This window comes from Zingiber officinale, chromosome 7A (assembly GCF_018446385.1).
Source record: "Zingiber officinale cultivar Zhangliang chromosome 7A, Zo_v1.1, whole genome shotgun sequence".
Taxonomy (NCBI): domain Eukaryota; kingdom Viridiplantae; phylum Streptophyta; class Magnoliopsida; order Zingiberales; family Zingiberaceae; genus Zingiber; species Zingiber officinale.
Window position 1 is genome coordinate 19,017,721 of NC_055998.1, and position 20,006 is coordinate 19,037,726.

The window sequence follows — 20,006 nt, forward strand, 5'->3', positions numbered from 1 at the left end:
CATTTATACTATATATCTGTTGTTAGTACTTGCTGATGGTAGATAACGAAATTTGGGGACCAAATTTTTATTAGAGGGGGAGAATGTAAAATACCGGAAAATAGGCGAATATTAATAAGGGAATTTTCCGGAATTTTTGGAAATTTTTCGGGAATTTTTCGGAGCTCGTATGGACGAGTTAACGGGGATGAAAATGGGAATCGGGGAAAAGCCTGTTTAGGCGACCCATTTAAGCGAGGAAATGTTTATTTTATATTTTTTTTTTCTTTTTCCTTTATTTTCCCTTTTCCTCTCCGTTTCTTTTCCTCTCCCCGCGCGTGCCGTGCCCTAAGACCTTCGACGCCGTCTCCTCATCCTAACCGGCGCCGACGGCTTGCCCTAACCGCCACCACTCGGCGGTTCTCTCCTCTCCTCTCCCACGCGTGCATAAGCCCCGGACCAAGGGAGAAGCCGACGCCTTCTCTTCTCTGTGCTTGTGCCCGCGCGACACCGCCGTCCGCCTACTTTTCCTCGGCCGAGACTTTCTTCTCCTGTGCCCTAGCGCCGGGCCGCACCGCCGTCGCCACTGCCGCCGGCGATGCACGGAGCAGCGCCGGTCATCTTCCTCTGTGCTCGTGTCTAGCTAGTCACCGGCGCCCGTCACCCCCTTGCTGTGGAGATTTCAGCGCCGCCGCAGTTACCACTGCTTAGTTCTTTGCTGTGGGGCAGAGCCCTTCTGATCTGCCCTAGTTCTGTCGAAGCCTTCAAGCCGTGTCTGAGACCACTCTATCGGGTCATCCTTCTTCGTCATCAGATGCCGGCAGGAAGAAAGCTACCGACACAAGTTTAGGGTAAACATTGATTTAATCTTATTTAGTTATGGAATTTATTGTGGTTTTAGCCATTTAACTATGTTAGGTGTCTGATTTTAGAAATGTTGATTTGTTGGGCAGCAACTGGACCTAATGTCACCACCCACCATTTGATTGGATCTGCTGCCATCGTTGAAAAGAGAAAAAAATTACGTATCTGTTGAGGTGAGTTTGGGAAGATGAATTTGATGATTTAGATGATTTGAGCTATTGGTATTATTTTTGTTATGTAAGCATAGGATTAATTATATTAAATCCTGGGTAGACCTTATATGGTGATTTCCTTTGCAGACATTGTTGGAGAGAGAGCACTAACCGTTGTGATCTTCCTTTTGTTTGATCCAGAGGTAAGGCTTAATGAATACAATCAAATATGTTAGTTGATTTTGATTGATGGTGTAAATAGGGTTAATGAAACTAACCCTAGATGGTCGATGGATTAGGAATTAGTTTAGCTATTTGTTTATAATTAAATTAGCTAAACTGTATGATTTAACACAGGAGTTTGACGCGAGACGAGTATCTCGATTTATCGGATTGGACCATTTCTTATTGGAGGCGGGTACTTTTGACTTATGTCATTTGATATGCTTAGTAATTAAATTAACATGTTGCATTAATTGTGTTTCTTATCTGTTTCGGTTAATCACTACCCAAATCTTACATGCTTGATTGATTGATTGGTTTTGCATCTCAGGTATATTTTACCTGTTTGTACATGCTTATAGGGGTAGTGATATGCCATGCTTGACCATGTTCAGGACCTAGGTTTTTATACCTTCTGTGTACCTTTGATCCGATATGATTCGTTGACTTATGATGCATTTATATATACATGTGGATTAGGTCAGGATATTTTGTGGTTAGTGCCATGCATCATTTGCATGATTGCATACTGTGTGATAGTCCGCTCCATTATTGTTGAGCACATCGCCAGTTACATGGATCTGCACACACCACCACTCATGGGTTAGAGGTCGATTCAGGCTGAGTGTGTTGCAGCAGGGACTTTGTTAGGCACCGTTGGTCCGCTCATGGGTAGTGTGACACAACGTGTTATCCGGCAGGGATTCCTCCCCGTTATCGTGTACCGGGAGATGAGAGCATTGCGCTCCCCCATTTATGATTTGGGGTAGGAGGATAGGTGTACTCCGACAGCATCCCGTCCACTCGGTCACTCATCAGGAGTAGTGACGACAGAGTGCACGGTTGTCACAGCCCTACCCACTCGGCCTCACTTTTGTATGAGATGATCGACTGGCGTCAGGGGTGACCAGGACGCATCATTGGCATCATATGCATGATGCATTTATTGCTTGTGTTTGTGTTTGCTGCATTTATATGCTGCATATTGTTTGGATACCTATGTTTGACATGCATACAGGATTCCTTATCCCTCGGACTGTTTGACCTTATACTCAGGACCTGGTTAGTACAGTATTCTCCTGTTTATTTCAGATGCATTATTATCTTTCTTATCAGGAGACTGTACGCATGATTAGTGCTAGGTGTTGTTTCTTTACTTTGCATATCAACTGTACCTGCTGAGTGTTGGACTCACCCCGCCTCCATTGTTGTTATTTTCAGGTTGATGCTGTCAGGAGGGAGTTCCAGTCGCTAGTCCCCACTGCACGTAGTGCTACTCCGCTGCTGGTTTTTGAGTTGTTTCATTTTAGCTTTTCGCTATCAGACTTTATTTTAGTTTTGTTTTGGACTTACATATGGATATTGTATGGAATCTTTCCGTTGGATGAACTTTTCGTATGATTTGGATTTACTCTACTACATGCCTGCTTGAACGGCAGAAGAGGTAAGAAAAATCGGATTTGGGCTTTACGAGTGTAGTTGAGTAGGGTTGATTTCGAGTCAGAGTATTATTACTGCGTGGTTGTGTCAGCCAGAGGCTGAATATATATATATAAACGGCGTGGTGATTGATTTTTATTACTGTTATTATTCCAGCCGCCTGTGGCTGAGTATTTAGTGCTTGTAGAAAATTTTGATTGTCCGCCGTACAGGGGAGATGCTGCCGAAATTTTCTCGGACAGGGACTCTTCTGGGGGCGTGACATATGGAGTTTGTTTTTGGATAGTAACAAGTGGGAATTTGATTTCTTGATTTCAAGTGCACAAGGAGATTTATTGTTAAGCTGAATTCCACTTTGGTCAGGTTGAAATGACATTGGATTCTAACTTACTATGAATCAGTAACTAATTTTTGAATAAGATCTGAATCTTTATAGAATTAATAGCAGAAATAGTAAAAAAAAATCTGCAGAAATCAGAAAACAGATTTTGATTATAGTTTGAAGTTGTTGGAGCTATGTTGATTATAGCTGAATTATTTAAGTGTTGAATTCTGCAACATTTGCATAAATGAACTAAGTATGAAGATGAAGTGTGAAGGTGAAGATTAGCTCAAAATCAATCCTATATGCAGAAACCAGTCCAGTCCAGTAAAACCAAATTTCTGCAAAATGAACTTTACAAGTGATGTATCCATTTCATCAAGGTCCGAATTCTGATTTTGTTGCTGAATTCTATTCTTTACTTTGCCATTTTTGAAGATTGCAGAATTCATAATGTAATGGAATGCTGGATATGGAATCAAAGCCATGTAATTGTGTCAACCTTTCAATACATTTGTTGATCATGAAAAGTCGTTGAAGTTTGCAGTAGTGGACTTTTACAGCAGCAAGGAGCTTGGAATTATGAATCACTGCCAGTTTATGCTGAGCTTCCTATTAAGAATTAAATCAACATCAATTGCACTTTGTAGTGGCATAAAGGAAGTGTATCAAGTTGAGAACCAAGTACACGTGGCAAATTCAATTTGCAACTTTTGATCTTTGGCCATTTCAAGTTCTTATGATTTGAAGCATGAACTCCTTGGAATTTAGAATCAGATTACTATTGTTAATTCTCTGAAAGGCTGGAACATGAGGATTTAGAAGCAAGGATTTTAAAAAAAATTCAAACCAAATATGCAGTTTGGGTTTTGTAGTTTGTAATTGCTTTAATTCTGATTTTACTGGAACTGCAGATTGTTGAAGCTGTTGATTTCTGGAATTGGCTAGCTACACTTAAGTTCTTAAATCAGTAAGTTGGTATTGACTGACAATAGAGAATTATTGACATTGTTTTGTGCAAGATTTGTATGCAACTCCATTAGTTTCACCTCATCCATTTTATTGCTGAAGAATTTCTGAACTTTTCTGCTGCAATTTTGAGAATTCTGCAATTGAAGAATGAAGATAAGTAAACAGTGGTAAAAGAGTATCAAGTTTTTGAATGCGTGATGTGTTTCATTGCCCGAGACGACCAATGTTTTAAGTGTGGGGGAGGGAACTCTTCTCCATGAGGTGATATTGAATTGTTTTAGTTTCAAAATGCTGAAATTGAAGTGCAAAAATAGTGAAGAAGAAAGGAAAAACAGTGGCAAAACAAAAGATAAGCAAGTGTGGAGATAGAGTATCAAGAATTTTGGATGGCCATCAAATTGAAGGGGAGGTTAGCTTGATATTTTGAATTGGTAATGACAAATGGTATTCATCTGTTTTCACATCAAAATAGTCAACTCATCAAGTATATTCTTCCAATACTCTCATCTTCTTATATACTTCATTGAATTCTTTTCTTTTGCCTATTTCATTCACTTCTATTGTTTTTCTTGATTCCATTTCAATTCCTGTTGATTAATACTTTTGATTCATGTATGTTATGTCTATAGTGGTGGAGAATTAGAAAATAAGCAAGCTTATGGTAGTGAAATGTTGTGAGTGACATTGAGTGAGCTCCACTTATATGTAATTTTGAGTGTGAGAGCTAGAATAGGTAAATACCTTGTGAGATTGCAACTTGCTTAATTTTTCAATTGGATTGAAACTACCATACCTACTGATTATTATTTGGATTGTATTCATGATTGTTTGTGATCTTTAGATGGTCTTAGTTAAATTATTTTTACTATCTTCTAGGTATTGCTAGGGAATTTTCTGTGGAGATGATTTTTAGTTTTCTTTACTTTCACGGGACGTTCAAGACAAAGTGTGGGGGATTTGATAACCATGATTTTACTGTATTATTTTGATACATTTATGCATGGTTTGATGCTATGTTCATAGATAAAACCTAGATTTGCATCACCTTTCATGCATTGTCTTTATTTTGGGTTTAATTACAAATTATCTTATTTTTGGTGTATTTGATGCTAATATTTGATTCTTATTTTGTAGGCATCAAAGGATCATGGATATGGTTCTATTTGAACCCAATCTGTGCTCGAATCGGAGTTTAAACGAGAAGATCAAGCTGCGGAGCATTATGGGTCGTTCATCGAAGATTGGACAGATCTGAACCATCCAGTGAAGATCTAGTCAATCTGACCTAAGGGAGAGTAGATTCAAACCCTTGATCAAGATCAATACCTTTTGATCGGATTTTAGGCGACTTTCCACCGTTAATTAAGCTCCAAATCAATTTCAGTCGTCCGTTCAGATCTGGATCAGATTTAAAACAGAAGCTATAGTGTTCGTGTGTTTTTTCGATCTCCACAGCACTGTTCTTCGCGTCGCACAAGCGACAACAGAAATTCCGACTCCGATTCTTCCTCCAATCGATCTCTCAAGCTTCGACCTCAGTGGTGAGCTTCTCGGCAGCTGATTCCGATCATCTGGAGCCATCGGCGGGTGTTCCCTCCGGCGGAATTCTTCTCCTGGCATATCTCTGTTCCACCTCAGATTTGGAGGTGTTCCTTCAATCTGAGGTTCCGATTCCCATCAGTGACACTCGCGGTGGTCCTCTAGTGTTCCTGAGCTTCATCCGACTATTATCCGTAATCCACAACCTTCATCCAGATTCAGAGAGATCCGGTTAGCAGAAATCCAGATTTTCGGCCATTCATGGGGTTTTGGGTGTTTCCAGCGTGTCGGGGGTGGTCCGCCAGCGTTGCTGAGCATACCTGGAGCTGATACGCCACTATATTCTTCATTGAGGTCCGGAGTTGGGTGTTCTCGACTTCGGCACTCTTGTGTGACGGCAAGAGTGTGTTGCTTGATAGATTGATTGTGAGAATGGATTGGTTTACCATTTTAGTTCCTTTTATTCCTGTTTTGTAGCTTGGCACAGATTTATTTTGATGTTGTTATGTTTTTAGTAGTAGTTTAGCATTTCATCACCTTGTTAAAGCTTAGTTTAAGTCTTATTTGTTGCTCGTTTAATTGTTAGGTTGTTTAGTTCAAGCTAGGGTTTTGATTGGTGTTGTAGATCAGATTTAATTGCATTTCATTATTTCATATTTAGTTTAAGTGTGTTGATGGTTTAATTATAATTTAGGGTGACAATGCATTATGGTTTGATCATTGGCACATAGTTAGGTTTCACTCTTGCTTTAGATTAATTTCTTTATTGTTGTGCTTCACTTTTGTTAAACTTAGATTCAAGTTTAAACCCCCATTTTCATGTTAAAACCCCCAAAAATAGGAATAAAATACAATCCTAGATTACATCCTACCGTTGGTTCCTCGAGGTTCGATCCTGGGCTCGTTATTACAACATTATTGTGTGGTTAAGGGGTTCATGGAATATACATTGTTAATTTGATTTACGAGTGTGACAGACTTTGTATATCAGGGTACCAACAAAAAGTATAAGAACGCAAGCGGTTTTACTTGGTTCGAAGCCTTCAGTGACTCATACTCTAAGACTCAGGTTCAGCGAACCTATCGATGGGTAATCTACTAATAATCTCTTCTAAAACTGTTGAAAGAGGAGATTAAGTACAAAAAGAACCAGGACAAGTGTAACATGCTACGCTTTCCTTTTTAATAGAAATTAAGTACAAAATTTAAATTATCATTACCAACACTTTTCGAGGATGATTGGCTTAGGCTCAGTGTTGGATGGCTTCTCAGCAGTGGTCAAACATAGTAATATCGTAGCAGAGAAATAGCAGGAAGCTGGAGCAATTGGAACTTCAAACGGACGCATAGAAGCTCGTAGGAGAGTCGGTGAAGGAAGCTTGGCTGAGTAACACCTTTATAGAGTGTGGAAGGCACCTTCTATAGGCAAAAATCTATCCCAAAAAGTCCTGCTCCTTATCATTGACGAGGTCTAATTTTATCCGTTGGAAGGCGCCTTCTATAGCACTGAAGGCGCCTTCCATAAATAGTACTAAGGTGTCTTCCTTTTCCTGGAAGGCGCCTCGGGTACTGTTCACCAGAGGTAAGTTTTGCTCCTTTTTCCCTACGAAAGGTGTTAGTCAAAAAAAATATTTAACCTGTAAAGTAAGGTTAGTGTAATAATATGATTCATTTATGACTTAGACCCTGTCCTCCTGGTCAGGCTTTAGTTAGGGTCTCAATTTAGGTTTTGAAATGAACCTAAATTGGATCGATGTCTATTGTCCCTTCAACCAGGAAGCGCCCTCACTTATTCACTCTCCTCTAGTGACTTACCTTTACTTACCAAGTGTTGAGTTATCTCCTCGATGTCAATCTAACCTACCAGGTCTTCCTGCCAAAATCGCACATTCGGACTTCACTAACCGAGAATCGAACATCTCGATCTCCTGTCGGAATCACACATCCGGACTTCCTCCCATCGAGAATCGAACATCCCGGCCTTCTGCCAGAATCCTATATCTGAACTTCATGCCTGGTGTTAGGTCCACTTGACCCATCAAGTTAGTCAACTCTACATACTCAATAACAAGGTTAGATCAACAACATATCTAACTTTAGTCTATTTGTCATTTATCAAAATTTAGGTTTGATCATTTGTTCCAAATGCACCAACAGGTTCTCGTCACAGTTACACAAGTTCAGTTTGATTTTTTTTCTCATAAAAGGGCAGCATCGATAGGGAGTTCTTTCTGCTAAAGAAGGATAAGATCACTAAACTTGACAAGAAAAGATGTTTCATTTTGTCATTTGATTTATAACATCCTCTAATGCTACATTAACTTAGAACAATTATCATGGCAGCTACACAAGTTTATTTTGATTCTTTTTCTCTTATAAAAGGGTAGCATCCAACTCCTTCTTCGCCTAGTTTCATTGTCTAAGTAGCTACTATAACATATAGTAGTTAATTGTCCAAGTAGCTACTACAATATATAACAGCTAACTGTCCAAGTAGTCGTCGTAGTAGCTAACTATCTAAGTAGCTACTATAAGTTATAGCAGCTAAATATCCAAGTAGCTACTGCAACATGTAGCAGCTAACTATCCAAGTAGTTGCTGCACATTGTAGCAGCTAAATATCCAGGTAGATACTATAACATATAGTAGCTAACAGTCCAAGTAGCTGCTACACGTTGTAGTAGCTAAATGTCCAAGTAGCTACTACAACGTGTAGCAACTAACTATCCAAGTAGATGCTACACATTGTAGCAGTTAAATGTACAAGTAGTTGCAACATGTAACCGCTAACTGTCCAAGTAGTTGCTACATGTTGTAGTAGTTAAATGTCTAAGTAGCTACAACACATTGTAGCAAGCATAGGGCTTGTACGTTGTAGCATAAATCCTAATAATATATTAGAATTAGAGGAAATTATAAATTAAAATGAAATAACTTACCATTAGTTATGAAATGTGGGAAATGGTGTTTGACAAGTTTCCTACAAATTATATAACCAAAAATGGTAAGAAAATATTATTTGGACTGTCCAAGTAGTTGTTACAACATGTAACAGCTAGGGCTTGTACGTTGTTACATAAGTCTTAATAAAATAATATTTTACAACATTGAAAAACAAATAGTGGAGTGGAAAGGCTTATGATGGAGAGGGATGCTAAGCAACATGTAGGCTTAACTTTGTTTGCAGTGGTAGTTTGGGGAGCTTCCAACAAGCTAGAGAACAAGTATGTGGCTATAAGTTTTGCTTAGATTGCCTCTCCTTTGCTTTGCTTGGCAGTAGGAGCAAGAGCAATGAAAGACTATGGCGAAGGAATGAGCGAGAGTGAGATTTGGGTAAGTCAAGAGATTAAAAATTGAGAATAGAGAGGGGCGCTAAGCAACATGTAGTGTCGGCTTTGTTTGCGATGGTAGTTTAGGGAGCTTTCAGCCAGCTTGAGAACAAGTATACGGCTGTAAGTTATGCTTAGCTTGCCTCTCCTTTGCTTTGCTTGTCAGTAAGAGCAACAGCAATGGAAGAAGGCGACGAAGGAAGGAGCAAGAGCAAGGAAAATTTAGATTTGAGAAAATCGAGGGTAATCGAGGGTTTTCTTACCAAGCCATAGGTTTTGAATAGAGAACGGCAGGGAAGAAAGAATAAAAGAAATTTAATAGTGTAAAGAAATCGAGCTAGCAATGTCACATAAGTGCATCACTCATGGTCACGCAAGAGGCGTGTGTGTGGGTATATATATATATATACTGCTTGACAATTCCTACACCACGGATGCACAGTTTCACTTTAGCAGTGTCCCTCACTTTTTTATAATATTTTACCATACCAGTGTCCCATTATAATTTAAAAAATCATGCATCTATCCCTCCAATATAGTATGCATGCATCGTCTCACTTTTATGGCACATGCATGTATCTGACACATTCATTACCTCCTATACATTTGTAGTAGTTACGATTTCATAGTTGCTACCACTATAATTATTTTTCATATTATAGCAGTTATGATTTTATAACTGTTACAACTATAATTATTTTTCATGTTGTAGGATCTACGGTTACATAACTGCTACAACTAGTATGAACCTGTAACTGCTGCAACTGTGCAACAAACTTTTGAAAACCATAACTTTTGACTTGGATATCAGAATGAGATATTTTTAAAAAAATTATAGATCTCTAAACGAGTTTCGATTCAAAAAAAAAGATCATCTCATTATGATATCCAAGTCAAAAATGGTCTTCGAAAGTTTGCTACACAATTGTAGCGACTACATATATTGTAATAGCTATGGTTTCGTAGCTGCTACAATTGTGTAGTAGCTTGAAATCATTGCTGCTACAATATGAAAAATAATTATAGTTATAGCAGCCACTACATTGTAGCAGCTACTATATAATAACTGTTACATATTATAGCAGGTATTACGTTGTAGCAGCTACTATGTTGTAGTAGTTACTAACTGCTACACCTTGTAGCAGCTATTACACGGTAACTACTACATATTATTGTAGCTATTACGTTGTAGTAGCTACTACGTTGTAGCAGCTACTAACTGCTACATGTTGTAAAAGCTATTACATAGTAACCACTACATGTTGTAGCAGCTACTATCTTGTAGCAACTACTACACAGTATCTGCTACACCTTATAGCAACTATTACACAGTAATTGTTATACGTTTGTAGCATCTACTACATTATAGCAGCTATACCAATCGACACCACAATGATTGTTGCTTACAATCAAAGGAGAGAGTAGAGAGAATATTAGAGGAAAGAGAGAAAAGTTATTGCAAGCAAATGAGAAAGAAAATAGAGAAAAGTTGTTGTATGCAAATGAGAGAAGGATTAAAAAAAAATTAGATTTTGGCTGAATCAAATCGCCCATATCAGATATCGCCCACGGTCGCTCATATAAGGTCCAGTAGGGTATCATTCCTCTCTCTCTCTCTCTCTCTCTCTCTCTCTCTCTCTCTCTCTCTCTATATATATATATATATATATATATATATATATATATATATATATATATATACTATTCTATGGGCCAAGCCTGCAAACATCGTCCACACCTCTCATAGTATCATTTTTCCCCTTTTTATTTTTTATTATTATTTTAAAATAATTTTTAAGCTCTCAGTTATGCCAATAAGGTTTTACATTCAAGATTTAGGAGTTGAGTTATAACATTAATTAAAAAAAATCAAATTAAAAAAAAATAGGATACAAATAGGTAAATTACTAAGGGTTTTGTCCAACAACTGTAGTGCATACAAGGTGGTGAAGTAATTTGTGGGGCTTTCTCCTTTAGGCGCCTAGCAATGATCTGGGCACTTGACTCTAACTCACACGGGGCAGCCAAATCATTTTCAGGCGCCCCGACTCACTCAAGCACACAGTCGCAACCTATCAAATCTTTTTTTTTAACTCTTAGTTATGCAATTAGATTTTACTTTTTAGAGTTTAATAATCTTGTTATAGTATTAAACACATAAAAAAATCAAAATAAAAAAAAAATTGAGATGCTCACAAGGTGTGTGACATAAGGGTGTAACATATCAAAATTATATTTATATTTATAGATATATATTCGAGGAGCTTCTATAAGCGGCGCCTATGTTGGATGTCCACTGTGGGTGTGTAGGCTATCTCCCCACTATATAATGCACCCCTGTTAGCGTGCACATCCACTGTGGGTGCCCCTCATATGGGAGGCGCCTCGAATGATTCAAGGTTCCCTCTCACGTAGACCTAACCATGATTCAGAATTGACGGTTCAAAATCACTAGTTTGACAATTCATGATAGGTCGACCCTTAACCTTAACCACCCAAGATGATTACGGTTCACGGTTCAAAACTGCCAATTTACAATTCAATTCATGGTTCACCACGGTTCAAGATTATTATATTAAAAAAATAAAATTTAAAACTTAAAATTTATTAAAGAAAAGGGCTTGCACTTATTTAACTTATCCCCTTAGGGTATAGGAGAATCAAAGCCCACTAGTTCTTTTACATTTTTACCTTTTTACATTAGGAAGTGACATTGTTATTCACTTCCATTTCTCATTCCCATTGTATTGGTTCCTTTGCTATCAAATTCTTCGACTTCATCATCAGAGCATTTCTTAGATTCTTTTCTCGGCTCTGGTCCAATCGTCATGTAATGCTTGAGCTTCCAATGAGTCGAGAGACAAAGTCGATCATCGTTCATATAATATGTTTCCGTTGGCACTAAATGTCTGCTCCACTACAACAGTTGACACTGGACAAGAGAAAATTTCTTTGGCGATCATAGAAAGGATGGGAAAATTTTGAGCCTTCTGTGATCACTACTTTAGGATATCAAAATTTTTACTATCTGCTTCACTAAAATCAAAAGAAATCGTAAAATAATTCTCAAGTTTCTATGCGAAACTTGAGGATCCTCGTGAGTGTTTCGTCTATTCTTTTAATAAAAGTTATGCTTTTGTAAGTTTTAAATTACTAGTAGTAGTTTGTTGTGTTTCAAAAATATTAGGTTATACTCCATATTTTACCTAATATTGATTATCAAGATCATATAAATAAATTCTAACATTATATATAATATTAACTGTATCAACAACAGAAAAAGAAGAATTTTTAACAAAAATTAAAGCGTCATAATACATAGTTAACATTTCTTGTAAAATTTTTAATTTAAATCCATGTTCTAAAGTAAATACAATATAAATTTTAGAAATAACATAAAAATATTTTTTAAATTTAGTTTTAGTTAATATGTATGAAGATAAATATTTATTATTAATATGTTCATTTAAAACTAATAATATACTAGAAAATTTTTCTAAAATTAAATGAGATAATAAACACCGGAAAGTTATTTAGTTGTATTTTTAAATACTTTTAAAATTTCACAAATATTACTATAAATATTTCATTGTTGTGAAAATAAATATATATTAGTACTAGTATTTTGTGTAAAAAAATAAACATAATAATTCTTTATATTGAAATAAATCTTGTAATAATTGATATATTAAATTTCAACGTGTTGGTACATCATGTGAAAAATTTTTAGATCTCATTCCATTAGTTTTACAAAACTTACCTCATTGTTTCATCATAGATGGATGCGACCATAAATAAGAAAATATAGTTCTAATTGGTTTAATATGATTTTCTAAAATTTTTAATCCATCTTAAAAATATAAATTTAAAACATAGCATACACAACGAATATAAAAAAACTAAACCATCAGTAATAAGTTGACAAACAAGTTTTAGTTCTTTTATATAAGCAATATTGGAACTAGCATTATCTAGTGATATTGAAAAAAAAATTATGAGTTAATCCATATTCTTCTAAAATTAAACATAATAATTATGTGATGTTGTGAGAAGTATGTGATTTACCTCATTGTTTCTTTATAATAATTATAGGTTAACAATCTTTTTTGGAAATTCTAAGAGTTATCAATTCAATGGCAAGTCACACCCATATACAAATATGTTTGCTAATAATCATTCCAAATATGAGAATATAAAGAAACTTTATTATTTAATTTACTAAATTTATCAATTAAATTATTTTTTCTTTATTTTACTAATTTTTTAATTGTACTAATAAGTGTAGTTCTAGGAACACATTTAGCACATCGATTAAGATATTCTTTACAAAATCTTCAAATATGCATTTAGATCCAAAACTAAAGGAAAGATGTTCTACGGAAACAAATTTAGCTAATGATTCTCTTATTTTATTATCAAAATGTAAAAATAAATCAGAATCAATACTACCGCTTGTTGAAGAAAATCTAGATAATTGTATTTGATAACAGTCGAGTCCATATTTCGTTGGGTGCTTCATTTCTATATGTCATGTTAATGACCCATAGCCATCGCCGACTTGGAATTTGTAGGAAGCATTGCAATGCTTATATTTTACACGCAATTCTTCCGACAAAATAGTGACCTTCTCAATATGTTTAATGAAAAATAGAATATTTTAGAGGAGGAATTTTTCAAACCATAGAAGTAATTACATCGGTACTTCTTGTGTTTTGGGTGTCAGAATCGTAAGGTGCTTGGCCTCATTATCGATGAATTGAATGTTGAGGTCCTCGTACGGATTCACTATTTCCTTTCCCCCTCTGAGATCGAGATGATGAACCTCCACGACCTCCTTCCATTGTAGTTGAAAATTTAAAATGAAAGTGCGTAAAAATGGAGACTTAGAGTCAAAAATGTGTAGAGAATGCGAAATTAAATATAAGAGTAGAAAAGATGTGTGTGAAAATTATTAAATGAACTCCCTATTTATAAAGTTTCGATAGTAATGGACACTAAATCATAGTCATTGATCAAAAAATGATTAAATGATATTAACGGTCAGAAAAAAAACCCAAAAAAATACCCCCACTGCCCTCTCAATGGCTATAAACCGTTGGTTAACCGACGGTTCCAACAGCAAGGAACCGACGGTTCCAATAGTTTAAAACAAAAAAAAAATAAAAAAAAATCGACGGGACCGCTGGTTTTAGGGGCCTGGAACCGAAATCAGGCTGACATCCGGTTTAGATTCAACCTAGCGACCTGACTCAACGAGAAATCGGCCTGTTGACCGATTACAGACCCAGACTGTGGTCAACTCTACTCTCACATGAGGGGTGATGTGTAAGCTATATCATATATGTTGGGACCGAAAATGTAGCTAGAGGGGGGTGAATAGCTCAGCGCGATCTCGTGCTTGGCGTTGCTTGTTTCTTCAATGATGTGCAGCGGAAAATACAAGAAAACAAATACAACAACGCTAACTCGAGGATTTACTTGGTATCCACCTCAAGAAGAGGTGACTAGTCCAAGGATCCAAAAACTCACGCACCCTCCACTATGAAAACACTCTTTTACGGTAACTACCGAAGGCGGAGAAGCCCTACAACACTCTCAATACAACAAGATATAAAGAGAAGCAAATACAAGGGAAAGCTTATACGGTTTACTCAAGAAACTCTAACCCTGGCTTCTTCTTGTTGCTGTAGATCCGCCTCTTGACTTGGAAATGCCTCCAAGAACCTTCAAGATCTGGCGGTGAGAACTCTGTGGAGTAGCTGTGAAGATCGTTGGTGTCGCTGGAGAAGATAGTCGAGAGTTCTCCCGAGAGAAATGCTCGCCAACGGTTAAAAACAACACCAACGATCGAATCCCAATCGATTGGATTGCTCCCAATCGATTGGGGAGGCTTTGGATCGATCGACCAATCGATCCAGAGCGCCTCTGTGCTCTCAGGAATTGCCTGGATCGATCGGCTGATCGATCCAGGGCTTATCGGGCAGAATCGCTGCTCCCAATCGATCAAGCGATCGATTAGAGGCTCTGATTCGATCGGTCGATCGATCCAGAGTTGTTCTGTGCGATCGCGAGCTTCTCCCAATCGATCCACTGATCGATTGGGAGGAGACTTGTCGCGGGGACTCACCCAATCGATCAGCCGATCGATTAGGCATGAGCCAATCGATCGGCTGATCGATCCAACTCATGGTTTTTGCCCAAAACCAAGTCCAAAGTCCCCTAAACCAACATCCGGTCAACCATGACCTGTTGGTACATCATGCCTAGCATCCAATCACCCTTGACCTGCTAGGACTCCCTCACCAAGTGTCCGGTCAATCCCTTTGACCCACTTGGACTTTTCTCCTTGTGCCAAGTATCCGGTCAATCCCTTTGACCTACTTGGACTTTTACCATATGTCTGGTCAACCTTGACTCATCTGGATTTCCTTTGTCTGGCTTCACTCACCAGGACTTCCCTTCTGCCTAGCTTCACTCACTAGAACTTCACTTCTGCCTAGCTTCACTCACTAGGACTTCACATCTGCCTGGCTTCACTCACCAGGACTTTCCTTCTGCCTAGCTTCACTCACTAGGACTTCTCATCTGCCTGGCTTCACTCACCAAGACTTTTCTTCTGCCTGGCTTCACTCACCAAGACTTTCCTTCTGCCTAGCTTCACTCACTAGGATTTCTCATCTGCCTGGCTTCACTCACCAGGACTTTCTTCTCTGCCTAACCTCCTAGTTAGAACTTTCACCTAGCTTTACTCGCCAGGATTTTCTTCTCTGCCTAACCTCCTAGTTAGGACTTTCACCTGGCTTCACTCATCAGGATTTTTCAGTCAAGTATCCAGTCAACCTTGACCTACTTGACTCTCCTTCACAATTTCCTCACATGAACAATTGCACCTGCAATCTCCATGTATTGTCTACATGTATTGTCAAACATCGAAACCCAAACATCAAAACTCGAGCTTAAACCAATTCAAGCTCAGACAACCAGGTCAACCTTGACCTAGGAAATCTTGCACCAACAATCTCCCCATTTTTGATGTTTGACAATAGCTCCTTTAAGTTAGGCTAATCCCATAGCCTCAAACTCCTTCATGCCAATATATGAATGAGGATTCCCTTCATTCTCCTCCTTTTCTAGAGGGCAAACTCCCTCTTAGGTAATGAAGGCCTAACTTAAACCCTACATTCTCTCCCTATTGGCACACATCAAAAAACTCTCCCCCTGAAGAGTTACCCAACGTTGTTTACAACTTCACTCGTTGTTCACAACACAATAACGAAGGTCTCATACCCTTCATTATTCTTAACGATCATCCTTGAGCATATACCACTTGGTATATTCACACACGATTCAAATGAAGGTCTCATACCCTTCATTGTCATCAAATGCTCATCCGTGAGCATACATCACTTGAATAATGAAGATATCCACTCTCCATTATATTCAAATGCCCAACCATGAGCATTTTCGCTAAAGAAGGTTAACCACCTTCCAAGGTGTATGAAAAATAGATTTTCATGTTCTTAAAGAGTAACAACCCCTAAAGACATGCATGTAACTTCTGTCGTTGCACCAACAATGACTTGGAATCCCTAAACATATAGGAAACCCAAATTTTGAAGTTTTGAGGTTCATAAATTCAATATAGAAACCAGACCTCAACCTAAACCTCTACTCAGTCTTTCATGACCAATCCATCCTTGTTTTTATCTTGAAAACTCCCCCTAAATGTATAAAAATATGTTTTGAGGGGTTAGGAATGGTTACCTAGACTAAAAATGTTGAAATCTAGCTTACCCAGCCAAACTCAGCATTTCAATCGATTGGAGTTGGGTCCCAATCGATTGAACCCAGCTGAATCGATCCACTGATCAATTCAGGCTGCGTGGATCGATCGGTGGATCGATCCAGCGAGCTTCTGCTTGCGAGAAATGCCTTCTCAATCGATCGCCCGATCGATTGAGACCCTTCAATTGATCAAGTGATCAATTGAAGGTCTGAAGTTGCTGAAATTTCATTTTAGTCAACTTCAGAAATCCCTAGAAAATTCTACAAAATTCAAAAAATCATGAAAATTTATGTAGACACTACTTAGGGTATATATATTATCAAGGAAAAATAGTCTATGAAAATACCTTCTATTTTCCAAGATTGACACAAACTTGAAAACTTATAAAAATTTTAGTGTTTTCTTCTAGTTTGCGTCTAACTTTTCAATGATGATTACTATCAAAAGATAGTCTTCATCAAGGTTTTCTAAAAGCATTTTAAAATCATTTTCAAAACCAATATCCAACCATGTTCTTTGGGCTCAATGTACATGGCTTGTACACTAGCTTTCCCAATGATTAGAAAACACATAATTATGTATTTTTGATGAACTTAAAACTCAAAAGAATACACTAGATCAACATCTTGAGTTTTGTTCATCATCCTAACATCTCACTTGTATCTAATGTGTACGAAACCACATATAAGTCACCTTATAGTTCTTTAGTGAGATGTAAACTTTGGTTTTGCCCTAATCTAGGGATCATGCATATCTATCTAGGCATTGTGAGGTTAGGAACATCCACCAAGGATGTTACTTGTTAATGAATGTCATTTGTCCTTAGTTTGCAAGGAATTAAAATAATGCATGATGCGTTATGGCATACATCAAAGATAAATAATTTTCAAAAGAAAATTTCCTATGACTACATGATGTATGTATGACATGACATGATATTTTTGTGTTTTTCATAATAAGGCATGAGTGCAAGAATAAATATGATGTCATGACATATGATGGGCAAATAAAGCATGACAACTTAGCATAAATAAAATACCTAGAATGACTATCTAAGTATCCTTAAACCTTAGCTAACTTAAAGTTTAAATCTAGATTTCCCAATATTTCCCAAAAGAAAATGCCAAAACCCAATTTTGGCATTTCCTTTGCTTTTCCTATATTGTGCCAATTTAAATCAAGTATATTTCTCAAATTTTGGCACAATTTACTCTTTCAAGAGTAACCAAATAACACAAGGCTTAGATTTGCCTATTACTTCCCAAGAAAATGCCAAAATCCCAACTTGGCATTTCTTTACGCTTGATTTCTTGTGCCAATTAAAATTATATCCAAATACTCAAATTGTGGCACGCTTTACTCCATTTAGGAAGTAAATGATAATCCTTTTCATTTTCAAAGGTTAATAATAACTTTGAAAATGCTCTCCGAGTGTCAACTTCATCAAGGTTGGGTTAACTACCCTTCTAATCGGAGTTGACACTTTCTATCCCATCTAAGGGGTAGAGAAAATGCTCCTAGGAACCCAAAACTTATTGAAGCTCCTTGGATGCTCTAGGTACTCACTAGGGATAACTTCCCTAGATACCTTCTTAGTGACCTTATTAGACTTCTTAGAATCCTTGCTCACTTTTTCTAGATCAATTCTAGGGATTTCTTCCCTTCTGACCTTCCTAGTGACTTTCTTAGACTTCTTAGAAGTCTTAGTCACGTTTGTTATTGCAAAAATACTTCTAGGGATAACTTCCCTTATATTTTTGACTTGACCACTAGGCCTAGGGTTAGTTCCATAGGTATATAGAACCCTATGGTAAGAAATTGCATCCTTCTTAACCTTAGGTTTGTATCTCAAACCTTTATAACCGTAGGATGACCCTTGTTTCTCTAAACCTAGGTTTTGACTCTTGAACCCTTGTGTATCATTTGTGATATTTCTAAGAGTCCTTTCCAAATTATCATGTCTTGACCTTAAGACTTGATTTTTCTCTCCATAACTCCTCAACCTTAGATTTTTCATTTACACTTTGATTTTTCTTTTTCTTAGGCAAATGCCTAGAATCCTTAAAGTTATTGCCTAAATTTTTATCTACCTTCCTAACCTTAGGTTGAGTTGTTTTAGCATGATAGGCTACATGTTTTTCCTTAATGCTATCATGCTTCTTATTTTTATGGTAAATAGCATTAAAATGATAAAAGTTGGAATTAGCATGCTTTTTACAATTATTTAAAGGGGTAGGCTCAACAAATGATACCTTGCGTTTTACCTTGGAGATTGCCCCTTGAGTTGTGCTTCCTCCTTGAGCCTTTACCGCTTTCTTCCCCTTGAGACATTGACTACGATAGTGTCCCTTTTGATTGCAAGAGAAGCACACAATGTGCTCCTTGCTCTTCTTTGTTCCGGGAGCGGTCTCCTTGGGCTTCTCCTTGCCCTTTGGTGTTACTTGGCCCTTCTTCTTGGCCAATTTAGGGCACTTGCTTTTGTAGTGTCCATGTTCCCTACATTCAAAACATATGATATGATCTTTGTTTTAAAATGAAATATTTATACCTTCACATGTAGGGATGGCACTTGATCCTCCATTTGATGCCTCTTGATTTTTGGAGGATACATCATCTTCTTCTCCTTTTGACCTAGATGTAGAAGCTTCTCCTTCTTCTTGATCCGGCGTCACCAAAAGTCGCTCCCCCTCAATCCTAGAGATGAAGGCTTCTTCATCTTCATCTTGTATATGGAACAAAGAGTATGTTCCCTCTTTGCCCTTTTCATTGTATTCCTTTGAAGATGAGGCTTCTTGGACTTCTTCTTCTTCGGAAGTTGAGCATCTCTCAACTTTGGAGTCATCTTTCTCTTGGTCTTGACCCACGAAGTCACCCTCTTTGGATTCTTCTTGAGTTGGTACAGTGGAGAGGAACTCATGAATGGTTGCCAATTTGTTTCAAAGCTCCTTGGTATTTTTGAATTCTCCGACTTGAGCCAAAATATTGCTTGGCAATAAATTGACCAATAGCTTGGTCACTTTGTCATTTGCCTCGCTCCTTTGAATTTGCTCTTGGCTCCACTTGCTCCTTTTGAGAGTTTTGCCCTTTGAATTTGCTGGAGTCTCAAAACCTTCCATGAGAGCAAACCATTGCTCTATCTCCACCATCAAGAAACTCTCGATCCTTGATCTCCAAAGATCGAAGCTCATCATTGTGAACGGTGGAGGCACCCTTGTATCGAATCCAAGTCCATCTTGGAATTCCATTTGAAGTTGAGCTTCTTGAATGAAGTCTTCAACTTGTAGAATTGCTCCAACTTCTTCACTCTATAGCATTTTGCCCCTTCCGGCGATGATTCCGGTGAAGAGCAACCTTGCTCTGATACCATGTAACGACCCACCCTCCTTACTACTACTACTCTC